The sequence below is a fragment of the Ceratotherium simum genome, chromosome 27, assembly GCF_057802395.1.
Source record: "Ceratotherium simum simum isolate JZ-2026a chromosome 27, ASM5780239v1, whole genome shotgun sequence".
NCBI classification, from domain to species: Eukaryota; Metazoa; Chordata; class Mammalia; order Perissodactyla; family Rhinocerotidae; genus Ceratotherium; species Ceratotherium simum.
In genome coordinates this window covers 25,135,002-25,148,882 of record NC_141926.1, presented here as the reverse complement: position 1 = coordinate 25,148,882, position 13,881 = coordinate 25,135,002, and the positions used below count along the sequence as shown (strand labels likewise).

Genomic DNA, 13,881 nt, shown 5'->3' with positions numbered 1-13,881 from the left:
CTGCCCCCTTGTCTCGTTCTACTCCTTCCAGGACACCTGTAACACGGATGTTAGTGCACTTGATGTTGTCCCAGAGGTCCCTTAGATTGGCCTCACTCTTTTTAATTCTTTTCTCTTTTACCTGTTCACCTTGGGTAATTTCTTCTAGTCTTTCTTCCAGCTCACAGATCCGTTCTTCTGTATCCTCTACTCTGCTTTTGAGTCCCTCTAATGAATTTTTCATTTCCAGTATTGTATTCTTCATTTCTGATTGATTCTTTTTTATATCTTCCATTTCTTTGTTGACATTCTCACTGAGTTCATCTATTCTTCTCCCCAGATCAGTGAGCATCCTTACCACTCTTAGTTTGAACTCTCTGTCTGGTAGGTTGCTCATTTCTGTTTCACTTATTTCCTTTTCTGGGGTTTTGTCCTGTTCCCTTACTTGGAATGTATGCTTTTGCCTCCTCATTTTGCCTCTTTCCCTGTGCTTTTGTCTACGTATTAGGTAGGTCAGCTACGTCTCCTGCTCTTGGATAGGTGACCTTATGCAAGTGATGCCTTAGGAGGCTTCCAGTGTGCTTCCCTCAGTTCTCAATGTTCCAGGGGTGACCCATATGTGGGCTATGTGTGTCCTTCTGTTGTGGCCTGTTTGCTCTCCCTGTAGGCGCCCAGGGAGGCCGAGTTATGCTCCTGGCCAGCTGTTGTAATGCTCAGCTGCTTGTAGTTGTTGTGGGCCCTTCAGTCTCTTTATCAGGTGTGGGGAGCCCCAGCACAGTTGGCTGCAAGTTCTAATACCACATTTGTGTTGCAGTATATCTTTTAAGTGAGTAGGCCCCCAGCGTGGCAGGTTGTTAGGCTCAGGGCCTTACAATTGCTGTAAGCCTTTAGCCTACTAGGTCTCTTGTCTGCTCTCTGAGGATTGCAGCTGGGTGGGGCTGGCCTCAGGCACAGGAGCACCCAATTGTTTCAGGCTTTGGAAGGTGGGGCAAACCCCCTATATGGGTCTTTGAGAAGCACAAGTCTTCTGCAGCTGACAAGCCCTGCTGCCCACAGTTCCACACACACAGTCAACACAGTCCTGCCCCGTGTGCACGCCCCGACCTCCCCAAGCAGACCCAGTCTCTCCACAGCGGGAGCCCCACACACTGTGCCACCGCCCCACACTCTCCACCCACTCCTTGTGCACACCCTGCCCCGCTAAAGTCAGCTCAGTTGCCAGGCTGCAGAGAATCCAGTCACCAATCTATGCAGGCCCACAAGTTGCCTGAGGGCTTGTTGTTGGGTGGGGCCAGTCTCTAGAGTGGGCTGCCTGCCCTGGCTGAGCTGGATTAAATCGGTGCTCTAGCGGGTGGGGCAGACCCTGGGCTAGCAGGCGCCCCAGGGAGAACTCCAATGGCGTCTGTGTCAACATGCCCTCACCATGCCACAACAATGGCTGCCACCAATGTCCCAGTCCCTGGAGAGGTCTCACCCCTCACCGAGATGCACTCAGGGCCTATCAGGTGAGTCTCTTTTCACCAAAGCACTGTGTACCTTTCTTTCTGGTGATTTCAGGATGCTTTCTGAAACACGTGAGTTTGCACACGGGCCCTTTAAGAGCCGGTTTTAGTTTCTTTGTGAACCGGGTTGTCTGGGGGTACTCCCCAATGTTTTAGTAGCAGGCAAAGTCAGATATGCCACTGGTCTGGATTGTGCTGGGTCCACAAAATGCCCCCAGTGGGGGTGCTCCCCGGCTCAGGGCCCCGCGCCTCCAGGGAGGCTGCGTACCTGTGAGCTGCTCCTGGCGGCCGTGAAGCTGGCAGCTTGTGAAGGCGGCGTTTTTCCTCTCCAGAAGGGAGTCTCTGCCTCTTCCACCTCAGTGAGGATTGTCCGTTGTTGCAGGAGTTTCTCTTATCCAGTTTTCATTTTTGTCTCAGGGGTAATTTTTCCACGAGTAGTTGTAAATTGGCTGTGTCCACGGGAGGAGGTGAGTTCCGCGTCTGCTTACGCCGCCATCTTGACTTCTGTCTCTGAGGTCTCTTAACACATGATCAGTTCTTCCTATTCTTGTCTTTCCCGTATAATTCTTTGCATCTGAGATCCCCACAGACATACACACTATTAGACATAGAACTGGGAGACCTCCTTTTATATTCCTAGAACTATTCCAAATTTGTCTTTTTTAGTCTCTCACAAGGGCTATTAGTTGAGACCACAGCTTATAATAATTTCTGAGAGACTTTTCCTGTTCTTATGGGGTTTCGCTTCAATAGATAATTGAAATTTAAGGTTTTCTGGCCACCTAGGAAGGAATGGAACTAGGAAAAAATGAAAAGTAAAAGCAAAGGGAAATGAAGAGCATATGGTGGGGAAAGAGGAATAGTAAAATAATAGCTGTAAGTTTTTCACATTTTTGATTTTTTTGGCTAATGAATCTCAAGAAAGCAATTTTGGAATCTGTGTTCTTTTTTGGAACCTTCCTCATACTAAGGTAAATACAAGAACAATTGGATGTTTGGCCACTTTTTTGTTCTAAAATTCCTTTCAAATGGGAAAAAAAAATGTTCATATCAAAAAATTCCTCAAAGTAGTCACTAGGAACTTAAATTACCTGGTGAAAGACTTATACGCAAATGTGGGTTATAATGTGAATATATTTAATGAACCCAAGTCTAGTCAACAGGTGATGCACACTTAGACTGAATCAGATCTCTGAGAGTTTGGCAATGGTTGGCTCAAATTTTGTTTGTGACCTTACGTCTTGGGCTCCCAAACTAAGGGCTGGTTGTTTTAAATCTCAAACACAACAACCTGTGAATCCCAAAAGATGGAAAGTGTGTAGAAGAGATCTCTATCAGAATCAGACTGCCATCAACAAAATAAGACAAGATTGAGGAATGTTCTCATAAGCCTTTGATATCAGGTTCAGAAAAAATGCTATAGGGATGCTTATCTGAGGAGACCCCTGAAAACACTGGCCCTCAGAGCAGTGTTGAAGATGGATTTCTTGTTGCCTGCACCCATCCTAATTCCTATAAACTTGTTCTTATAGATTCACAACAAAGTTGGTGAGGACAGACAAGCACAAAATGTAGGGTTGTTAGTTAATGAGGCAGGTTTCCACCAAGAATAAACAATTTCAAATTTGTTTAGATAATCAAAGAATTCCTTAAAAAGTATTCTTTATTCCTAAAAGTAGAAATGACCTTCACATTGGAGGAGCTCAACAAAAATAAATAAAGACTAGGGCCAATGCAAGATGCGCTCCCCTGCTGTGACTGGAGAGATCCCTGAGTGGTAGGTTCAAAACAAACCTCAGAGAAGTGTGGTGTTTCTGAGGTAAAGATCTCAGGCCATGATGACAGGGAGGTTTTCATTGGATGTCACTGGGCATTCAGATTGTTGATTGTTGACTCCCTGAAAAGAACCCCTCACCCCTGACCCCACAGAAAACAAAAAAGTAAAAAACCTATTAGCCAAGGAAAGTCAACTTTATTACTAATTATAGTGAATGAGACCATTACCTTGACAGATTCTTAGTAGGATCTTGAAAGGGGGAGGTCAAAATTGGGATATTCATAAAGTTTACAGGATCTTTTTTATTATTTTTTTATTTATGTTTTTTTCCCCCCAAAGCTCCAGTAGATAGTTGTATGTCATAGATGCACATCCTTCTAGTTGCTGTACATGGGACACGACCTCAGCATGGCCAGAGAAGCGGTACGTCGGTGCACGCCCGGGATCCGAACCCGGGCTGCCAGCAGCGGAGCGCGCGCACTTAACCACCAAGCCGCGGGGCCGGCCCTACAGGATCTTCTTTAAAGTGGGTCTTCCAAAATACAGGCCTGATTGGGTTTGGGCAAATAAAAGATACAATAGTTTAAAATGGGCAGACATAGCAAGACGAGAATTTGAAGTAAGACTAGAAGAATGAACAGTCATTTGATAAGGCTAGATGGACACTTCATTGTTTGGAGAAGGGGGCTATAACTCCATGAAAGCTAGTGATAATCTGTTCAGATAAAGCGAGTTTCAGAAATTTCTTGAAACAAACAATAATTATTTACAACTTCTTCTTCTTGGGCAAGAAAGCCATGTCAAGGCTGATAGTTGAATAGTACTCACGTTAATTTGAATGGTCTTAGTTTTTAATGCTATTGTGCTGTATAGCTATATATGATTAAGTATGTATATAGTACCCGGACACACATGATTTATGGAAGTGAATGCTTGGAAAATGTACCTGAAAGATACATACCCAAAGAACAAGTGTAAGTACAGCTGCTGTGGAGACTGGCAACAAAGATGGTAGTCAAAAGAAATCGTCTTTATCTTTATTTTTTGAAACTTATATTTCAGTAATATTTTATCTTATTTGTGTAATTAAACATATATATTTTAAGTTTGATTTTCCTGAGATATTATTCCTTTGGACTGTCCTATAGGAAGTAATTCAACTGTGTATTTAGTAAATTTTTTTAATTAAAAAATTTAGTACTTCATGAAACTGATTTTTCCCACCAATTATTTAACATTAATATTTAAACTTAATTGTCTGAAATCTATGTGATTAAGTCAAAGTTAAAAGAAAAATAAAGCACATTCAAAATCCAAAAACAACACAAATGCTAATAAACGATAATCAGGATAGATTTACTATAAACTTGTTCAAAAAACAAACTATAAAACTAAGGTTTAAGAATGACAGTTCATGTCACTTCAGATGGACTTACTTTGCTGTGCTCTCAGCAATAGCTCCCAATTACATTGCTCTATCAGCACGCATCACAATCTCTCTCACTCTTTTTTAGTAATGTCTCTTTTTCTACTCCCTTATGGCTTCCTCTGCAATATTTCCTAAATGCTTGCTGGGTGCCATGCATGGTCTTGGCACTGATGTTTGTATTTTCTTTTAAGATGTATCTCACCTTTGCCTTACTCTGCCATTTTAGAAGATCTAAAGCATTCTGCCAGTTACCTACTAGCCTACAATTACTCTTATAGGGAGAATTTTCAACACTTTTCACTACATAATTACCAAATAGGTAAAAAGTGGCTACCTGTGGTGTAGGCACCTTCTTTCTTTCTTCAAATAAACTGTTTCTAAGTTTACAGGTCAGGTGGCATAGAGCATATTGCCCACTATCTGACATATTGAGGATTATTTCAAACATATAGAATGGTGTAAAGAACACTATGACAAACTCTCATGTATCCACCATCCAGATTTCGAATATTCAACAATGATTTTTTTTTACACATTTACTTCAGATATATATTATTGAATTTAACAAAAACAAAAAATAGATAGAGCTAAGTCCCTAACATCTTATTCCATTTTCCTTCCTCCATGAATATGCTAAATAATCTAAAGGTTGTAAATATTCATCTGCTGGAAATAAAGGTATAGAACAAGCCCTACTATAGAAGCCCACCGCCAAGACCATAGGAACACTCTTGTAGCTAAACTAAATTAGATTTATTTAACTTGCTGCATGAAGAGCTAGCACACAGCAGAGGAATCCTGGGACTTCTCAGAAAAGACGACTGGAGAGAAGACCTTTGTAGAGTTTGCATATGGGTTGGATTATTCTGGGAAGAATCAGGAACTTAAAGGCTATTCCAGATGCTGTCAAGAAGGATGAAGAGTTCACAGCTGATTGTCTGCGTTATTTTTGTTAAGGAAGTGGGGGGAATGAAGCGGGGCTTTGAATATCCTTTGTAAGAAACCAGCAACAATTATGGAGAAAGGATTGATAATCATTTTGCAGCTATGATGTGGTCTTGTGTATATTCTGTAAGCACGATTGTTGATATTCTACTAGGAACATCATAGTTTTATTATGAGCATGGTTGATGTTCATTTTCTTACTACAGTATAAACTTTATGAAAGTTAAACAAAACAATGTTATGCATTGTGGATTTAAAAATATTTATATATTCCTGTTTCAATTTGCATTTCACTTATTACCAAGAACCTTTTTCTTATGGTTATTTGCATTTTAATGTGTGTATGCATGTGTGTGCACGCACTATCCATTGACGACTTTGGCCTATTTGAAAAAAAAAATACTTATACACTACCTTGTTGTTACTCAATGGATTTAAGACAATTCATTTATCTATGTGATTATTGGTATTTTCTTATTGATTTCCATAAGTCTTTAAGAATTAAATTTATTAACTTTTGATAATCATGTTTGTGGCACATTATATGCTCTTTATATTTAATTTTGTTTATGATATTTTAACATCAGTATGTTTTTATGTAGTCACGTGGATTTTTTAATCTACATTTTTCCATTTTTTATAAATAAGAAAATAATCACTATATTGTCTCATGTTCCATTATTAATTTTTTATATTGTTCTTTAATCCATTTAGAAAAAAATGTATAATATAACTTGATTTTTTTCACAGTAAATTATCAATTTCCCCAAGAGTGTTTACAATTCCCTGATTCTTTTGGCAACATTGTACTGTTTTCATTCTTGTGGCTTTATACTGTCAAGAAGATGTGTTACAGATTTTGTGAAAAAAGGAGAAGGAGCTGATAAAGGAACTGGGAATTTATATTCTAATTTATCCAAGATACTTTGCTCATCTCTCTCTTTTTCTTTTTTATTCCTATTGCATTAGAGTGAACTTTATGAAATTGTTATTACTCGATTGTCTTTGACTTATGGAAAAAATCCATATCATGTAGTTTAACCTATGGTTAACTATGGGGCTGGCCTGGTGGCATAGTGGTTAAGTTTGCACTCTCTGCCTTGACAGCCTGGACTTCGTGGGTTCAGATCCCAGTCGTGGACATACACACTACTCATCAAGCCATGCTGTGGCAGTGTCCCACATACAAAACAGAGGAAGATGGGCACAGATGTTAGCTGGGGATAATCTTCCTCACCAAAAAAAAAAATAATAATAATTAATATTACCTAGTCTGAAATGATTTTAGGTTATTTTGTCTCTTCAGTTAGATGTGAAGTTTTTGAAAACACTATCTGCTATGGACTAAACATTTGTGTCTTCCCAAAGTTCATATGTTGAAGCCTAAATTCCTAACGGGATTTGGAGGTGGAGCCTTTGGGAGGTAATTTTGTCAGGAGGATGGAGCCCTCATGAATGAGATTAGTGCCCTTATAAGAAGAGACACAAGAGAGATGATCACTCTCAGCTCTCCCCCATGTGAGGATACAGAAGAAGACAGCCATCTGCAAACCAGGCAAAGTGCTCTCACCAGACGCCAGATCTGCCTGAACCTTGAGCTTGGATTTCCTAGCCACCAGGACTGTGAGAAATAAATGCTTGTTGTAGAAGCCATCCAGGCTAAGGTACTTTTTATAGCAGCCCAAACTTACTAAAACAGTATCTGTTTATAACATAATCTTAAAAACAATGATACCTGAAGCTGGACTGACATGACTAGAATTACAGTTTCAGCAGAAATTGTTAGAGTTTCTCCCCTTATTTTTATTTTTCAAAGCCTTTCAGGAAGGGCAAAAGATGAACAGAATTTTTAGTCTCACTTGATTTTAAAATAAAATATAGCACTGTTATATTTGCAACTATACAATTAAATATGATTTATATTCAAATGAGCCATAATTATTTTGATTAAATTCTTTATTCCTGTAGAAAATGTGATTTTTCATAACCAATTTATTACTAGTAGGAAGAGAAAAATAAGCCAATATATTTTTCTTGTTTCAAATAAATAATGGAGTTGAGGAATTATATTTGATTTTGAATTCTAGCATAAATACTGTTGCTTGAGAGTCAATATATAAAAGTAAACATTTCCCATAAGAACATCTTAATGTACCCTCAATGGTGAATGTCTTGGGAAAAAGCCTCACAGCTTATATTTCCTTTCTGAATCACTTCAAACAATAATTGAATAATCCCCCTGCTCTCTTATAGTTAGGTAAAAATCTCTTATTTACATATAATATATGTGCATTTGTAAAACACATATACTACAGTTGCATAAAATATCTGCATTTAAGCATGTAGTTATGCTTCTAATATTTCCAGTGACCAACAGACACATTTGGAAGGAAATTTATCTGAATTTGCATTAATAGTATTATATGGTAGGCTAAAAATGGCCCCTCAAAGACATCCATGTCCCAATCCCCAGAACCTATGAATATGTTACCTTATATAACAAAAGGAATTTTGCAGATGTGATTACATTAAATATCTTGAGAGGGGGAGATTATCTTGGGTTATCCAAGTGGGCCAATATAATCACAAGGGGCCTTATAAAAGAGAGGTAGTGGGATTAAAGTTAGAAACAGAGACTTGATGACAGAAGCAGAGGTCAGAGTGATGCAAATACTGGAAGGGCCCATGAGCTAGGGAATGCCAGCAGCCTCTAGAAGCTGTAAAAAACATGGAAAGGAATTCTCCTCTAGAGCCTAAGAAAAGAATATAATTGAACTCTTGATTTTAGCCCACTGAGACTGATTTTAGACTTCTGACCTCCAAAACGTGTAAGAAAATTAATTTATGTTGCTTTAAGCTGCTAGGTTTGTCATAATTTGTTACATGAGCAATGGGAAACTAATACAAATAGCATTTTATTTTTCCATTCCCTCAAGTGTCTGAATATTCTATTCTTCTCTAACACATGCATGCATGTGCACACACACGAAAAAATGAAATACCAAGATTCATTGCTTATGTATTCTTTTCTCTTATTGCATTTTTAATAACTAGTCTCTAACTCTTTGAAATACTACTTTCAAGAACATGGAGCCAAGATTGACACTTTGCTAGTACATCATTAAATATATGCTGGGATAATATTCCCTCACATACAATTTATTTTATAAATTTTCCACCACATTCTTGAAAGTCAGGAAATTTTTTCTATGTCTCTGACAAAAGTCATACGTATAGGCACATTGCAAAGGCAGGGAGTAAAACAAGGCATTTAACTGAAATTCAGAAATTGAGAGGCATAATGATTTAGGCTATAACCATTATTTAAAAGGATTGTATTTTCTGTGAAATAGCAAGGAAAAAAATTGCAACTAGATCCTGGCTTAAAGGTTAAGTTAGAAAGCTAATAATGTTTTTGTTTTTAAATAAGGTTTTTACTTGTTAACTCAGGAAAGGAACAGTAAGTTTTATATGTGGCTTATACAACTCTTTTTCAATTAAAAGTTTTTCCTCTAATTTAAATTATCCTTCCAGTATTAGACAATAAATTTCTGGCAAAGTTTCTAGATTTAACTAATTTTTGACCACAGGATTCCTAAATAACTCCTAAATGTAGAAAGATAAAATGACTTGACTGGTTGCTTCATGTTTGTTCAATATAAAGAAAATCAGCCTTTCTTCCCACCCTATTTAAAATAACACTTCCTCAGCTCCCGCTCACCTCACATCACTCTCTGTGTCCTGCACTCTGTTTCATTTTTCTTTATGATATTTCTCACCATTTGCTTTTTATCTGCTTTTCCAATTAGAACAAAATCCACAAGGGTAGGGATTGACTCTTTTTTAGTTAGTGGTGTATTTCCAGCACATAGAATAGAAGTATCTTCCTGGGAATGGATGGATTCATTTCATTTTCTTTATGATTCATTTTTCTTTATGATATTTCTCACCATTTGCTTTTTATCTGCTTTTCCAATTAGAACAAAATCCACAAGGGTAGGGATTGACTCTTTTTTAGTTAGTGGTGTATTTCCAGCACATAGAATAGAAGTATCTTCCTGGGAATGGATGGATTGTTGATGAATATTTGCCAAATAAATGAAATGAAAAATGTAGAGTAAATTCCATAAATGAGTTGATTGAAAATAATATCTTCTTATTTTCCCAGAGAAGTTGATTGGTCATATGTACTCATTCTTTTACCCAATAATTATACATTGAGTGCATAACATAAACTTAGTGCGTTTTTTTTGTGTGGTGTGGTTGTTTTGATCTACCTATAAATTCAAAATCTCTTCTCCTAACCATCCCATAAATGCTAATAAACATTGTTTATCCCTTGCCTATGACAGACACTCAGGAGCTAACCTATATTTAATCTTTCTCATCCTCCACAGTAATTTAATGACCTTTTAAATATCTTTTAAATCTATTCTTTTCTCACGCTCCATCATTGTTAAAAAATAAAAGAAGATAATTTATAAGTCAAAGACATCTTGTCAATGAATGTGAAAGGTAAAATGGAAACTCTGTTCAGGTTTCATAAACATTCCACCTCCTCAATCTTTTGATCCACTGAAAAATCACTAATAAAATTATATTTTATGCTACAAAATACAATTTAGATAAGGGTATTGGTATTTCCAGGTAATATTTTTCATCATCGCTGGTAAATTGGCACACAATACATAGTGAAAGGTGGTACTGGAGTTTAAATTGTTGAAGGTCACATTCAATATTATGGATGCATTACAGATTACGTAGAGGAGGTATTTCCAAATATGATGGATACAAGTAATGAAGTAAAATTAACTTTGTGAAACTCTATCACAGGAAAACAGCAGGATACTTTTTAGCATATTTGAAGGTTATGTTTAGAGAAATCTGACTTAAAATGTGGGCCATGTAGCATCCAGCAGACAGCACATAAAAAGAATGTGCTTAGCTTTGTTTGTTACAAACATATAATTTGCATAACATTCTCAGTTATCTAGAGGTGGTTATGGAATTTCTAGACTGTACAGGAAATTCCTAGTAACTCAAAGCCAAAGTCCGTGTTGCTTTATCAGAGTAGCCACCTAGAGACGTTTGTTAAGTCACTCCAATGCCATTATGAGATTGTTGACAAGAAGTCTAGTTTTTTCTCTTATGTTCCAGTGATATTTTTAAGATGCTGTACACAAGGCAATAAAGGAAAGTAATCCCTTTAGATATGAAATGAATGACATGAGTGTTATCATTGGCCCAGCTTCCTGCTGTGGGAGTTTCCAGCCATAGCACAGGGATGGGAACAAACCCATGTGATGTCCAATGCACTCTGTGAGTTAAAGAAATGGAGTTGAGAATCTGGAGACCAAGGCAGCTAGAGTTCACAGGACCAAATATTGGAGAGGACAGAGTCCTGCAGAGAGAGAAACTAGAAATCTAAAGAAGTTCTACCTTGAGAATTAAGCAGAGTACAAATTAGCTTATATGAAGAACAAATGTACCCTAGGTCATAGAACAAATTAGCCTAAAAGATTGGAGGAAAAGGTCACTCAGCCTTTAGACAGGACCAACTAAAGTACCTGTTTACACCATCAAGATGGAAAAGACTTCTAATCTGTGGGATATTGGATAGAGTACACAGAAGAAGCTTGTCTTGGTAGTGGGGAATATTCAGTCTTGGACTAAACACTGCTCCCGTCACACCTAATAAAACTGAAAAGCAAGACCTGAAAGGATCAAATTTTGCCCAGTAACTTAATCAGGTCCCAGAACAAAGATCAAGAATACTTGTAGGTGGGCCCGCCTAGTGGTGCAGTGGTTAAGTGCACATGCTCTGCTTTGGTGGCCCAGGGTTCGCAGGCTGGGATTCTGGGTGCAGACCAATGCACCACTTATCAAGCCATGCTGTGGTGGCATCCCATATAAAGTAGAGGAAGATGGGCGCAGATGTTAGCCCAGGGTCAATTTTCCTCAGCAAAAAGAGGAGGATTGGCATCAGATGTTACCTCAGGGCTAGTCTTTCTTACACACACAAAAAAAACAGTACTTGTAGGAATAAAAATTTATTCTGCTCACAACTAGGTAAATTTCCAATGTCAAGAATCTAATCAAAATTTAAATGACTTGCAATGAAGCGGGAAAATATAACTATTCTAGAACTGACACAGATGTTAAAAATAGTATAAAAATAAATAAAAGAGTTGTTATAACCATATTCCATATTTTAAAAAAGTTAAATAGATACATGGAAGATATAAAAAAGACCCATCTTAAATTTCTAGAGAAAAAATGTGTGAAATGAGAAATACACTGAAAGAATTTAATGGCAGATTAAATATTGCAGAAGAAAAGTTTAGTGAAGTTGAATATATAGCAATAGGAAACATCAAAAAGGAAAAACAAGGAAAAAAGAACGTTAATAAACATTGGAGCATCCTCAGGGTTCCTCATACACCTATAGTTTTAATTCCCAAAGGAGAATGGAAGAGTGGAGAGAGAAATAAAAAGTATTGAAAAATATAATGGCTGAAAATATTCTATGGTAAAAGATTATAAACTCATAAATTAACAATGCTCAATGAAACCCAAGCACAAGAAACATTAAAAAATAAATAAAACTACACAAAGGCACATTATCATCAATTTGTTCAAAACAAGTGATAACATGAAAATCTTAAAAACAGCTAAAGAAGAAAATGTTATGTACAGAGAAACAAATATAAGGAAAATAGCAAGAATTTTGTAGAAATTAGAAACCTGATTTTAAAATATATTTAGAAACGCAAAGTACCTTGAAAAGCCAAAACAACTTTGAAGTAAAACATATTTAGGAGACAAACACTATTGGACTTCAAGTAATTATGATAGTGTGGTATTGTCATAAAAAAAAATAGATTCATGAAACAGAATAAAGATTCCCAAAATAGAGGCTGGCCCCGTGGCATAGTGGTTAAGTGCATGCTCTGCTGCTGGTGGCCCAGGTTCGGATGCCCGGCGTGCACCGACGCACCGCTTGTCAGGCCATGCAGTGGTTGCGTCCCATATAGAGTGGACGAAGATGGGCACAGATGTTAGCTCAGGGCCAGTCTTCTTCAGCAAAAAGGGGAGGAGTGGCAAGGATTTTAGCTCAGGGCTGATCTTCCTCACAAAAAGAAAAAAAAAAGATTCCCCAAATAAACCCACGTACATATGAGCAAGTGATTTTGCAACAAAGGTACAAAGACAATTCAGTGAATAAATCATAGTCTGTTCAACAAATGGTGCTGGAACAATTAGATAGCTACAAGGGAAAAAAAACATGGATTTCAAACTTTACACCATATACAAAAATCAACTCAAAAGAATCATATACTTAAGTTTGAAACCTAAAACTATGAAACTTATATAAATAAAATATAGGAGAAAATCTTTACTATCTTGGGTTAAGCATAGCTTGATTAGATATAATGCCAAAAGCAATATCCAAGGAAGAAGAATTGATAAATTGAAATTCATTAAAATCTGTCACTTTTGGAAAGATATTGTGAAGAGACTAAAAACATAAGACAAAGAGAATGTTTGCAAATTATATGTCTGACATCGAACCTATATCTGAATATATAAAGAACTGTCAAAACTCAGAAAACAAATAGTCTAAATTTTAAAAACAAGCAAAATATTTGAACAGACACTTCACCAAGGAAAACGTACAGATAACAAATAAGAATATTAAAAATGCTTAGCATCATCAATCATTAATGAGATGAAATTTAAAGCCACAAGTGAGATACTACTACACATTTATTAGAATAACTAAAATTTAAAAAGACTGATCATACCAAGTGTTCACGATGATATAGAGGAAATGGTACTCTAATACCCTGCTGGTGGGAATGAAAAGGGTATAACCACTTTGGAAAATATTTTGGCAAATTATTAAAACATTAATCATATATATGATACATATGATACAACCATTCAACTTCCAGGTGTTTATCTAAGAGAAATGAATGCATTTGTCTATAAAAGACTTCTACACAAATGGTCATACAAGCTTTGCTTGTAATATATAATCCAATGTCTTTGAAGAGGTAACAGGTGCATGGATAAACAGAATGAGGTCTATCTATATAATATAATACTCTGCAGTAATAAAAAACTATTGATACACAAGCTACATGAATGTGTCTCAAAATAATTATGCTGAATGAAAGAACCCAGCAAAGATAGATCATAATTTATAATTCCATTTATATAAAATTCTAGAAAATTCAAACTAATTC

At 36.8% G+C, this 13,881-nt stretch overlaps 1 long non-coding RNA gene across 1 annotated transcript in view; it reads right to left on the bottom strand.

The window, feature by feature from the left end:
• Positions 1-3,442: 3,442 nt before the first annotated feature.
• Positions 3,443-13,881, bottom strand: part of LOC147913451 (uncharacterized) — a 43,924-nt gene continuing 33,485 nt past the window's right edge. Inside the window, exon 3 of the long non-coding RNA XR_015548673.1 lies at positions 3,443-3,806. This is a non-coding gene — a long non-coding RNA (uncharacterized LOC147913451). The remainder of the gene's footprint in view (positions 3,807-13,881) is intronic.